This window comes from Camelus ferus, chromosome 14 (genome assembly GCF_009834535.1).
Source record: "Camelus ferus isolate YT-003-E chromosome 14, BCGSAC_Cfer_1.0, whole genome shotgun sequence".
In the NCBI taxonomy this organism is placed as follows: domain Eukaryota; kingdom Metazoa; phylum Chordata; class Mammalia; order Artiodactyla; family Camelidae; genus Camelus; species Camelus ferus.
The window spans coordinates 686,353-700,225 of record NC_045709.1 but is presented as its reverse complement, the minus strand read 5'-3'; positions in this window follow the sequence as shown (position 1 = coordinate 700,225).

Genomic DNA, 13,873 nt, shown 5'->3' with positions numbered 1-13,873 from the left:
ATCAAAGCTCTGTCACATTTGATGCATTGTCAGATTTTTAATTCAACCTACATAAATTGAAAACCCTTAGGATCAAGGTTTTAGTTTGATTTTCATCTATCTCAGCCTAGAGGCAAAAAGAAATGAGAGACACTGAAAATCCTTGGTTGTCTGTCTGAGTTTTGAACTGTGAATTTAGAACCTCAAGCTTGTTATGCATTGTCTTTAAGCTGTCCAGCAAAATTAAAAGCAACCAGCCTACCCTAGAGCCTTGAATTCCTCATGACCTTCATTCTGTTCAGTTTGAGAGGTGACTCCATCTCACAAAGCCTTGTCATTAATAGACACTTCATTCTAGGTGACCACAGGTAATAATTTAATTAGCTGTTTGCCACTGAATGTCATGGGCTGCCAGAATCCCATGTCTTAATCCACCTGAATGTTCTCTGCCTTTAGTCACAAACAGATCAGATAACAAATACAAGCTTACTATAATGTTCCTAACATTTTCTTGCCCACCAGTAACCCAGTTATCAATTTATGTATCAGTCGATGATTTTAGTTGAAAATAACCATAGCCTATGCTATATGATTAAACAAATGTTTATTAAATACTAGGTAACTCAAAATATTATTGAGCATTGAGTATGTGCAGTCTAGGCTAAGATTCCAAAAATAGTGCCTCCCAAACTGTGAAGCTCCAGGATTTCAAATATACTGTCATTTCTGTAACCTCTGTGCCAGGAAATTGACCCAGGGACTGCCTCGGTTGTCACTGTTGAGATAGAAGGGGCTGGGATATGAATGAATTATGATTCACATAGAAAGGGTTCAAATCCTGGAGAATAAATAATATTGAAAAATGCTCACTGAACTGGCAATTCTTGTTTAAATTTAAGTCTAAAACCTTGAAAAAGTTGCGTATGAATTCTGTGTATGTTTGTTAGCCTCTTGGGAAGCTTTCTATTTAGAGTAACACGGTGGGGAACAAATGTCTATACTGCAGGTTAGCTATTGCCCTTTTCTGCAAGGGGAGTGAATGAGGAAGTGCCAGCAGGAGTGACCTGCTTTTTCATAGATGGATCTTAATCATGGTTTTCTGCTCTGCTCCAAACTGCTCTCACTCTATACCTAGGATTTCTAAATCCTGAATCTGTACATATGTCTGCAAGCCCCAAAGACTCTCTTCCTCAGTTAGTCTCCCTCCATGTAAAGTTTTGGTAACATTCTTTCATATGATAACTATACTGGGACTCTGAGGGGCTTGTGTGTTAACTTGTCACCTTAACCCAAAGAAAAAAGGTGGAGTTAAGAATCTAAAATGCAGCTGCAAAATTTAACTAGGCTTTACAAGCAAGAAAGACAAAATGGAGGAAAAAAAATCAATGATGGTCAACATGTTATTAAATTACCCTATATTCCAAGTTTTCCTGTCGTGTATCAGCATCTTATTTTAACCTTTAAAATTGTCACAGTGATTAAACAATATGAGTATTTCCCTGCCTAAGATTAACTTTGTTCTTTTTGAAACACATTGTTGTCCTTGTTTTATGCTGCTCCTCTTTCACTGTATTTCACCTCATTTGATCCTGGAATGGGATGGCCTGATATTTGAAGAAAGAGATCAAAATAACCTATGGCAATAAACATCAGGACAATGGTTGATAATCCACAAACAGTTCACCATTTTTAAGATTACCAGTAATGTTTATAAAAAAAATCTTGTAATTTTCCCCATATAATTGTATCATGAGTTTGTTCAAATAATTTAAAAATCTTTACATTTCAAAAATTGACTTTTTTTAATTCATGATTCAAGTCATCAGTCTCTTCCTTGTCCATTTTTTAAACTTATCCAACAAAGAGTACTTCCCTCTAATTTGCTATGTTAAAATACACAGCAGTTTCAACGTGTTTCTGAAAGTATCTTTTTAAAAATAATAATTTTTACATTACTTATGTTTAGAATCCACTTATATCTATGGATAAATGAATATATTTAATTGTATCAATTTATATATCAATCTATTTATCATCTATGTGTTACAAAAGCACACAAAATTGTATTTGTATATTCATATTACAGTCACTATTCTTTTTTTCATTTATGCCTTTCAATGCTGGCAGCATATCTCTGTGATAAATGACTTTTTAATGTTAAAAAATCACACCATCATAGTACACAGGGCTTTGTTCTAAATCATTATTTATTACTATAATAAAATATTCTCTGATTAAGAGGTATTCTAACTCAAGAGATTTTACTATTTTACTAATTAGTAAGATTTTGTCTTTATTATATACTTTTCTACTTTTGAGAATGTTGAAATCATCAATGAACTCTACAATTTTTTAACAGAGATGAGATGTGTTACTGAGAACTTTGTCCTCTGAACAAATGAATTTTTTTTTAAATGGAGGGGTAATTGGGTTTGTTTACTTATTTTAATAGAGGCACTGGGAATTGAACCCAGGACCTCATATATGCTAGGCATGCACTATACCACTGAGCTATACCCTTCCCCCTGAATAAATGAATTTCCTAATTACCTGTATGATTCAGATTATTTGTGATATTTCTCCAGAGGCTAGACTAAATGCAAGATATACCTATTCCTTATTTTACCTGCTAAAGTGATTTCTAGTAGTACACTCATTTTTTCTAGGCAAAACTAATTTTTCTATCAGCGTGTAGATTTCTTTGATTGTTTTCATTTTGCTTGGGCCTCAATGTAGATGAGCTACATCGAGGCCCTCAATGGAATGGTTCCACCAACCTGGCTTCATTAAGCCGTTTCAATTACAGAAGATGTCTAGGTGTGTATCACCACTGGCACACAACTCTAGAGTATCTGATGAAACAGATCGCTCCTTTCTCTTTGAACTACTGTCACCCTTCTTTTTCAAGAGATCGCATTCTTTTTTCGGCCTTCTTGTCATGAGGGGTATTCTTATTCACTTACCTTGCTGGCTAATTTTTCTCTTACAGAATCTCTTAAATATTAGTGTGTTTCAACACTTTCAGCACCTTTGTCTTTCTATTTTCTCCTGATGACTGTTAGCATCCACCAGCATGGCTTATATTGCAAATTTTGAGCTGACAATTTTGAAATACTTTTTGTAACTTCAGGCTTTGTTCTATTTTGAAGCAGCTAGTCAATGTCCTTTTAAACATCTGCACTGTGGTGTCCAAGAAGCTCCCCAACTCAACATGCTCAAAATTGAACTGCGAATACCCCTGTCACAGTCTGATTGTAAAATGGCTGAGTTTTTGAAGCAGAGATTTCTGTGTTGTTAGACAACACTATTGAAATTATTCAGACCCTCTCAGACTCTCTCTCTCATTCTAATATGGTGAGAAGAAAATATTGGCTAAATAAAGTTTATTTTATTTATTTGACTATGCAAAGATTATCGATGAGTGGCAATGCTAAATTATTTCCAATAATACTAAGATATATAAAAACTTATAAGCATGATCCTGAAAATTATAAAGATATATAAACTTAACAAATAGAAAGGCTCTTTACAACATACCTAAACTCAATAATAATGGAAATCAAAACAAAATAAAGCAGTGCCCAGTTTCACACCTTATAGTTCAGCCTTTCAGATAGGTGAAAAAGATACTCAAAATGAACTTTAAAAGATTATGTAGAGCATACTGCAGCCAGTAATTACCATGGTGGTATGTGTGTGCATGTGAGCGTGTGTGAGCGTGTGTGAGCATGTGTGTCTTCATAATCAATTAACAGCCAGAAAATTACTGATTTTGTTTATACTTCTTAAGAAAGTCTTTTTCTCCCTCTATTTTTGTGTGGGAAGACGGTTCTTCAGTTCTCTATACTCCTTACTTTCCTATTTTTGCCCCTCAAAAACTGATTCATAAGACTGTTTTTGTAGTCCTTGAAGTTGTGATTCATGGTTCATTACTATACAACGTGAGGACGTTTCTGACTACATTTAAAAACAGATATATAGAGCATAGTCAGGAGTAACGACTAAAGAAATTGTTTATGGATGGTGGAAATTTTATATTTAAAATGTATATTTAACTGTATAATTTGGGTGACTTGAAACTGGGGGTATTTTTTCCACCTTGCACCAAACAGCTGGGGTGGCATTTTAGACAACAGTGATGGCCAGCTGTTCTTCCTGTACTAGTATAAAAATCTGAACTTATTCTTACAAAACACTGACAAATACCTGTACTGGTAGGTAATATGCATGATACATTTAAGCCTCCTAAGAAGTCATACTAAGGAAATCTAAATAGATGGACCCAGAGAAGATGATGAGTAAATATTGATCTTTCAATAAAAAGTAGATTAATGTGAACTAGTTACTCTCGTAGCAAGTAAGTATATATGTGCTGAGGTTTATAATGGGGTTAAGGGAAACTTAACTAGCTCAAGTGTCATGAACGGTGTACTCTAATAGCATACCATTTCTAACAGTGAACTATTTTTAAATATAAATAACTTTCAGGTGTAAAATGTAAATGATCACAACTGAATCACAGAGTATGGTAGTAATAGATGCTTTGTGTATTTAACCAACAACAATGCATTTTTCATAGTAATTTGACAGCTTATGATGTAACATGCCTCAATTAAGACCCTTTCTTCCTTCAGGTGCTGAAGGATTCATCCCTAATTTGAGAGAAAGGGTTTATAATTTCTTACTTCAGGGAAATAAGCCTAAACTGAAAATGAAATGTTTCTGTAATCCTCTTTCACAAGGGCCAAACATTTCAAAATTTTGCCTCTTGAATACCAATAGAACATTAAAATGGGTTCCGTAGACGTGTCAATATCAAATTTATCAAGGACAGCCTATAATAAAAGTATGCTATTGATGTCATTTTCCTTTATTTCTATAATTATTTTGTTTCTAAAGGCAATTTGGGAAGATTTCCCTGCCTGTTACCATAACAGTTACTACCGAATTCTAAGAGTGAATATATATACAAAAGTGGTTACTTTGTTTTTGTTACTCAGAAGATAAAAAGAACTATTTTATTATTATTCAGAATCCCTTATTAAAAATGGTTAGAGGCAGGCAGAGGGGATTCCATTTATATTTTAGTTTGGACCAGAGTTGATATAATTTTATAGATTTTCTGTTTACACCAGGGCTATTATTCCATTCGGTGAAAGATAAATAACATTACAACAAACAAAACGTGGCCTAGTTTATTTGCTGACTAGTCACAGAATTTTGGCTCAAATATGAATTCTTTTTTATTTAAATACAGAAGAAAGGCTTACTTAGCATAGCAAGCAATTTTAGTGATTAAGAAGTAATTTATTTTTACTAGTTAATTGATAACTTTTCTTTTGAAATGATTAGTTACCTTCTGTATTATAATACAAAGTAACTTTTTGATATAAACTTTGTGAATTTTGATAATAAGTATTAGAACATAAATAATACACTTTAACTAGTTCTGTTACAGCATAGAGTCTCACTCTACTCATTTTCCCAAATAAAATAACAGATTATTTAAAACAAATTCAAATACACTAAATTCTGTTATGCCATTCAAGTTATTTAATCTGTATTTATTTTATTTGCATAACGAGGATAAGTGGATGTTTGACTTGAAGTTCAACTTCAAATTGTGTGTCGCAATAGAGTTTATCTCAAGATATGAATTCTTTTTTTTTCTACAGGGAAGAAATGTGTTAGATTTGATAGACATTTGCTGAGTATTAGGATAAAATTATTACTTAAGTCATTTGACCTGCCAGATGTTAATAGGTAGATACTAAACATACTCATGTGCCTTCTAATTCTCCTTTATTTATTTTATTCATCTTTTATCATCTGTAGAGATAATTGAGGAAGGACCTTAACAAAATAATTTTTCACAAAATTACAGGGTAGTTTTAGCAAATTGCTCCTTAAAAGTATATGTATACACAATTGACCATTGAGCAACATGGATTTGAACTGCACAGGTCCATGTATATATGGATTTTTTTTTCACTAAATATGTATTACAGTACTACGTGCCCACAGTTGGTTGAATGCACAGACACAGAAATAAAAATACAGGGGACCAATTATGAGAGTTGAGCACCCATGGATTCTGGTATCCAAGGAGGGTCCTAGAACTAATTTCCCCACAAATAGAGAGAAATGACTATAAAGATATACTTGGATTTTTGACTGTGTGGGAGTCAGCACCACTAACTCCTGTATTGTTCCATGATCAACTGTATATATTTTTTTCTGAATTAGGCTAGCTTTTTATTTTACTGAATTAGGTTAGTATTTTATTGTTAGTGTTCAAAATAAATGAAAATGCTTTTAAAAAAATTGCTTAAATTCTATTGAAACCAACCTATCATAACTTTGTTTAATATATTACATCTTCAATAGCAATATGGGAAATGAGAACCTGCCTGAAAATATAATTTCTCTTTCTTCTTAATTCACATCACATTTCTGAATTTCAATAAAGTCTGTCTGGTTTATTTTTCATTAATTATGTTTTCATATAAGCAAGCCGAATACGGGTACTCCCTGCTTTTTGAATGTCCCCTTTGTGCAACTTAACTTTTGTAAAAGCTCTATATGAATATCTGTGCTGATAATGCCCTATTTTTTATCAGGATTTCATTTACCTGGATATATTGTTTATGAAACTTCACTGAGTGTCAAACTAATATACTTATGCACATTTTCTGAAAATATATTTCAGTTTTTTTAATAACACAGACCCAAATGCATCTCCAAGGACATTCAGTTCATTGATTTATTCATAATATACAGAGCATTTTTATATTTCACACAAAGTTTATAAAAAAGATGATTTCAGATAAAAGTAATTAATTTTGGAAATGTTTGTACAAACAGTATATCTTTTTAATTAGTTATTTTATATTCATCATGTTTTCTGTAATAATTTTTGAAGACAACTATGTTATTTTGGCTCTAAGATTGAAGAGTAGCAGTAAGGCTGTGTTAGGGAGCTTCAGTGAGGATGTGGCTACCTATTAGGGTGGTAGACAAGTTGACATTAGGAATTTGAAACTGCTCTGAGAGTTTATAAGCATGAGTCTTGTTGAATGTTCTAATATTTATTAGTTGGGAAAAGTGTAGATTGAATAAGTCAGTATATAAAAGAATCAAAGTTCTTTTGAATACGGACTTCCTGTAGAGCCTTGCATAGCTCCGTACCATTTGCATTGTAGTGTCGCTCATGTGCATGTCGAGGTTGAAAGCACCAGCTTTGTCATCACATAAAAGTTTATGTTCTGTCAGTTACTTGCTGGGCCACCTTATGCTAGTTGTTCCCTCCTTTTTGACATTAGATTATGTCATCTGTGAAGTAGTAGTGCTTGCTTTATAATATTGTTATAAGAATTAAATAAACCATTATTTATAAATACTTGAGTTATTTCAAGTGCTCCAAGATGATAATTGTTTGTCAAGTGGATCAGAAAACTTTAGAACTTTGGACATCGTATGCAGCAACGGTTATATCTACGATATTGAAATATTTATTAAATACTGATGATTTAAGAACTATTGAGATGTTTTTTGTATCAATAACTTGAAATGACTCCAGCAATTATGCTCACAATATGTATGTGGAAGAGAACTGTGCACTATTATAAGCAGTGACTTAAAAGTAAAAATTAACATATCTACTTTATAGAAATAAACTATTCTTAACTTTTTAAAGGGAATAGAATATTCAGTTATAATTTATTTATTTAAAGTGATTCAATTTGGACAGCAAAAGCAAATCTTGGTTCTGATCTACTTTTAATATCTTGACAAATGGATTGGATTGATTTGTTGGATATGATATTCTTTGTTAGGCACACTTCATTAAACTTGAACAAATTCAGAATATATTTTAAAACAAAAACTTGAGATTCTGTTATTTCTAATGTTTAAAAGAAAAAACAGTGGAATAGTGGGTAAAGCATTTAAACTGAAATCAAATGTATAAATTTGCTAATTTATGATATGTTTATCCTATCTCAGACTTTTATATGGAATCTGAAATTACCTGATAATAATGAGTAAGAGTTACAGTCTTGTTAGCAAAGTTTCAGTCAAGTATGGCCACAGATGCAAAGGAAATAAACAAGAACTAGAAAATCAGAGAAAGGTATTTAACTGTTTTCAAAAACAACTGCTTCCTAATTATACTCTTTCATTTATAAAATGGATTTATATACATTTAGAACATATTATAAATAGCATTTTTATTATTCTTTGTTAATATTAATTTAGAAAGTATACATTCAATGTATTGTGTTTGATTTATTTTAATACTACAAGTATAGCAGCAATATTATATATTTGATTAGTAGAAATTAATCATTAAAACAATATAAGATAAAAGTTCTAATATGACTAAAAAATCTGTTATTAAGACTGAAAAAAAACAGTTCATAGTATCTTACTTACTCTGCAATGGCACAATTATATTATTTGTATATACTGATGAATTGGATTCTTAATTGCCAAGAAGCTTTGCTTTAGTAACTCTAACCTTAATTTAATGATTGAAATCTCACATTGGTTCACCAACAAAAGTTGTCAAAATTATGTTTTAATATATATAATTAATCACAAATATATTTGTATGGATTTTATCAGCTTATATCTTTTTTCCATCTGTCAAATTTCAGTAACAGAATTAACTTAAAGCATAGTTTATTATAAATTGAAAATAAAACTTCTAGAGGATTAGAGGAAAGACAACCATTGAAGGGGATTCTTAATTTTAAAAATGTGTCATTCCTTTGGAGTCTTAAATGTTTTGACCTTCATAGCATGATATAAATTCCATCTGTTTATCCAAATGTTTACTTCCAAGTGGTGATTTAAAGTGAATGTTTTTCTGTAGCTATTTACATTGGTTAGGAGATTTTATCATATTATTTGATATTATGAGGGGGATTTATGACAGCAGAATAAAAGAGAATTTTAAATAGTATGAAGATTTTAATGTTTAAAATAAGTTGACCTTAGTAATAAAAGGACTTATATTAATTGTTGAATTCTAAAAATTTTTTATGTACTGTTGTAGAATTTGGGTTACATTAAAATAAACATTTGAACTGTGATTTGCTTGCCTATGAACTTTTGGAAACTTAGAAAGTCCTATTTTAACAGAGTACAACAAACCTGACTCCATATTGGAACTTAGCTTTAGTCTTTATGCTCTGTTGCCTGTGCTTAGTTATGGTGACTCTACCCTTTTGTTTTCTCAAATAGTAAAAGAATGTTGCACATGAAATATACATGGTAGCCCTTTGTCAAGGCTATGCCTCCCAGGCTTGACTTTTAAGAGTATAACACTTTTCATTCATAGAGAGTTAAAAAGTTGCAGAACAGAAAATAACATTTGTCTTGTTGAAGTTTTATATGAATATCATAACCAGCTGGAAGAACAAAAGAATTATCAGATTCCCTCTAGGGTCTGGCTGGCACCAAGAGGTCTACAATAACCAATCACCCCTCCTCCCACTTTAGTATAAAAGAAGTCTGAATTCTAACTCCAGTAAGATGGTTCTTTGGGACACTAGTCCACCATCTTCTCAGTCTGGTGGCTTTCTAAATAAAGTTGCTATTCTTGCCCTAACACTTTGTCCCTCAACTTATTGGCCTGACCTGCTGTGAGCAGTAGGAACTTGGACTTCATAATGCTGCTAGAGGAGGAGGATCTCTTCACAGCTGGTTTCCTCATCAGACATTTGCAAATTTTTGAACTTCAAACAATGGGTGGTTAAAGTTTTAAACTTAAAATCTCTGATGTGTAAATGTATGCTCCTGCACTCTTTTGCAGGGGTCAGCAAGGCACACAAAGTCTTAGATGGCAACTTCTGAGGAAGAGAAACAAAAAAAGGAGTTGACATCACAAGGGTAGGAGAGAATATTCTAGTATACTGGAAGCCATATAAGTATATATGCATATAAATACTTCCTATATAAATATAAAAAATAGGAAGTTAAACAGAAACATGTTCAAACAAACAAAATGTAAGAATTTGTTAGCTGAAGACCCACTAAGACTCACTAGAGAGTTCTTTAGTTAGAAGAAAAATAATTCCAAATGGAATTATGGAGATAAAGGAAGAAATAAAAATGTAATAAAAATTTGGGTAAATCTAAATGAATATTGTAATAAAGGGATATTAATAATGTCTAGTGACATAAAAATCGATATAAACTCAAAATATGTGACAAATTATTATAGAATCATGAAGACAGTTAAAATAAGCAACAAGTTCAAATGTATTATACAAATAGTGGTAAAGGTACTAATCTATATTAAGCTTTAAGGTTAAGGATACAAATAGAGATTTTTAGGATTTCCTCTAAGATAATCCTAAAAAAAATAACTGTTATTGTTATAGAGGGGGAAATGAAATAATAAAATATATTACATAGTAAACAATGATAATGAGTAAGATATTAGATTTTAAGCCCCAATATACCAACAATTACATTAAATGTAAATGAGATAAATACTCCAATTGAAAACAGATGGTCAGATTGGATTTAATAAAATAATTTTTACAAGGGACCCTGAATTTATATATAAGAATATAGAAAGTGCAAATAAATCTGTCACAGAGATTTGTTAACTGTAGAAATTTTGGAGCATTTTCTCACTGATATAGTTTGTTTTTCATATCATATTAAGTCAATCTCTTAGCAAGAAGATAAAAATTTTAATTTGAGAGACAGTAACAGATTCTTAATCTGTCCTTTCACTAAATTTAACTTTGGAAAGTATTTCTTTAGACAGAATTATAGCAATTGCTTTTTTTTTTTTTTCAAATAATCCTAGTGATATGCCATTGAGTGCTTTCTCTGATGAATGAAGAAAGTCATCATCATGTGTTCTGCACTACAGTTTGGCTTCCTAAGAAATCCTGGTATTTTATCTTCATATTAAATAAAAATCAACATAATTCTGCCTCTAAGTTATAGAATCAGGTTTTTTGAGGCCAGTTTATTTCTAATTGAATTAAATTAGAAAAAAATTAATTGAAATCAATTTAATTCTAAATAATATGTTTCAACAAATCATTTGAAATCAGAAAATGATGTCTACTACCTTTCTCACATTTTGAAGAACATAAAAACTATCTCTAATCTAAATCCTAGTTAGAAAACCACCCAGAGTATTAAGAAAACAAAAAACAAAAACTGGTTTGAAGTTTTGATTACTGTCAATGTCCTATTACCAATAGCTCTCCCTGCACACTTTCTAATGGCATAAGCTAGGACAAAACTATCTACTTTATGCCAACTTAGATTAAAATTCTTAGTGTTTAATCAATAAGATTTGAAAGACTGGAGGAAATGGATGGAGAGCATGGTGGCTTATTACTAATTTTTTTTCCCCAAAATCCTATGCATGAAAACAAAATCAGTAGAGTCATAATAGTTAAAATATGTTGAAAATTTGGGGAATGAATATAAAACTATAAATGTCTAATTCCAAAATGCATTCTTCCTCCAACCTACCACCATTCACCCTTCACATCCCTGAAAGAACTATCAATGAAATAGACATTAATGGCCAACTAGATCAAGATTTCAAAAAAGGAGTGATCAAAGTACTGAAGGAACTAAAAGAAATAGTGTTTAGAGACATAAAATATGTCAAAAATGAAATTGAAGCTATAAAGAAGAGCCAATAGAATTGGTAAATTCATTTGCTGAGATGAGAGCTGACCTAAAGGCTGGACAAAGCAGGCTAGATAATGCAGAGGAACAAATAAGTGACCTAGAAGACAGGACAACAGAAGGCACCCAATCAGAACAGCTGAGAGAAAAACAAATAAAAACCAATGAAAACAATATCAGGGACATATGGGATGATATAAAGCATGCCAATCTACGCATAATAGGGGTTCCAGAAGGGGAAGAAAGAACAAAGGGGATTGAAAAGGTATTTGTTGTTGTTTCTATATACTACAAAGAGATGGAAGATGGCCAACATAAAAAAAAAAAAAATCTTGAAGTCTACATTTCACAATTTTTGTTGTGATAAAACAATCACGTTGAACTCAATCTACCATTTCACATTTTAGAGTTTAATGATAAATGCATATCCTCTGGTCTGTAGCATTTTAATCATATTCATATTCCTTTAGTTCAATTATCTCTTTTTCTCTGAAAACAGATAACAATAATGGAACACCATTTTTTTTTTAAAGGGAGCTGGTAAATTACTGGAAAAGTAGAACATTGTGAACTTTAAATGTTTTTAAAGTTCAAGATTGAGTCAGAAAACAATAGATGCCTGATGAATTGCATTTCTTAAGTTTCTTTTAAATTATGCATATTATTAAGTTATGTCTGCTTAGTACTTCAGAAGAAGAGAGATTTTTGTCCTACAAAAACTTCAGTTTTGAAAAACGAAATTGCATTCATCTACATTGCATTCATCCCTCTAAGTCTTTAGCAACTACTTTTATCTGACTTACACATTATGCCCCTGTAATACAAATATTCATTTTCTTGATTCAAAACCTTCTTGATTGCAAATGTTAGAGTTTGTTTATGATGGTTCAATAGTTGAAGCTGGCGTGTTACTTGTCAATCTCATTGTTCTTCTGAGTAATAGTTTGTTACTTCCTAAACAACTAAAACTTCTGCTTTTTATTTTAAAGTAATAAAACAATACACACTGAGACTACTGGTTATAAAGCATCTTTTGAATTCCATATGTAGCACATTTACATATTTGTTATTATTCTTTTGAATTCTACTAGACATGAGACATAGGAGCCTTTAGGTAAAATAACATTTGAACAAGCTAGCTTGTCAAACAGCAGAAAAAGATATACATTATTATTTGTACAATAAAGGGCATATATGATTAAAAGAGTGAAATGATGCAATTTTGAAATAACCCGTAACTGATGAAATATTTCATGTTAGGTGAAGATGTTACCTTTGATAAATACAATGCCAAAATAAGAAATAATGAATATGGAAATTTCCAAAGTAGAAATAGTCAGATCTGGAATATACAAATTAGAATACTCGCTGATGCAGGTGATCGACTGTTCTAGTGTATTTTCATTTGGAAAAGGTAGACAGTTTTCCTTGCAGAACAATTGAAAAAGCAGCTGTACTGATTCTGTTTAAACAATTGAACAGCTAGTTGAAGCAAACATTTGTAAATACAGAGAAAATTGAAAATTGTTGATAGCTTAAGATGGTAATGCTTGGCTTATGTTTTGCAGTTAGAAACTTAAAGACACTCTAACCTTCAGCAAAACATAAATAACAGACCAGTTGCTTTAAAATACATGCCTAATTTATTTTAAGTTATTTGCAAAAACTCCTATGAGGCTAACGGTATGCTGTATTATATAATATATTATGCTATATTATATGTTACCAGTCATGTCATGATTATTTTTTTAACATTCACCATGCTGTTATTAAAATATTATACCTTATCCATTCTTTTTATGGTCTTATTCAAAATATCCATCATGATAAGTAACTAGCTAAGGGAATAAAAGCTATATTTTAAATTCAGTTTTTAAACACTATGGCTTTTGTGGAACAGATCTGTTTACTGTGATGCAGTAGAAAAAGGAAGACAGAGACACCCATATTTATGATAGCTAATTCTTTCGCCATTCAGTTTTTGCATTTCTATCATACAATATGTAGCAATTGGATGCTGAAGGCTTAAGCAGTGAACATAGAATATGTTCCATTTCTGATGGCATAGAAATTAAAGACTAGCAGAAAAACAAAGTAAAATAGTAAATGACTATTTACACAAACTGATTGCTGTTGTGCCCATTACTAAGGAAGAGAAGTTAAAAAAAAAAAAAAAAAGTACTGTCCGGGCATATAATAGTAAAACTCAAAGTAGTGTATTCTT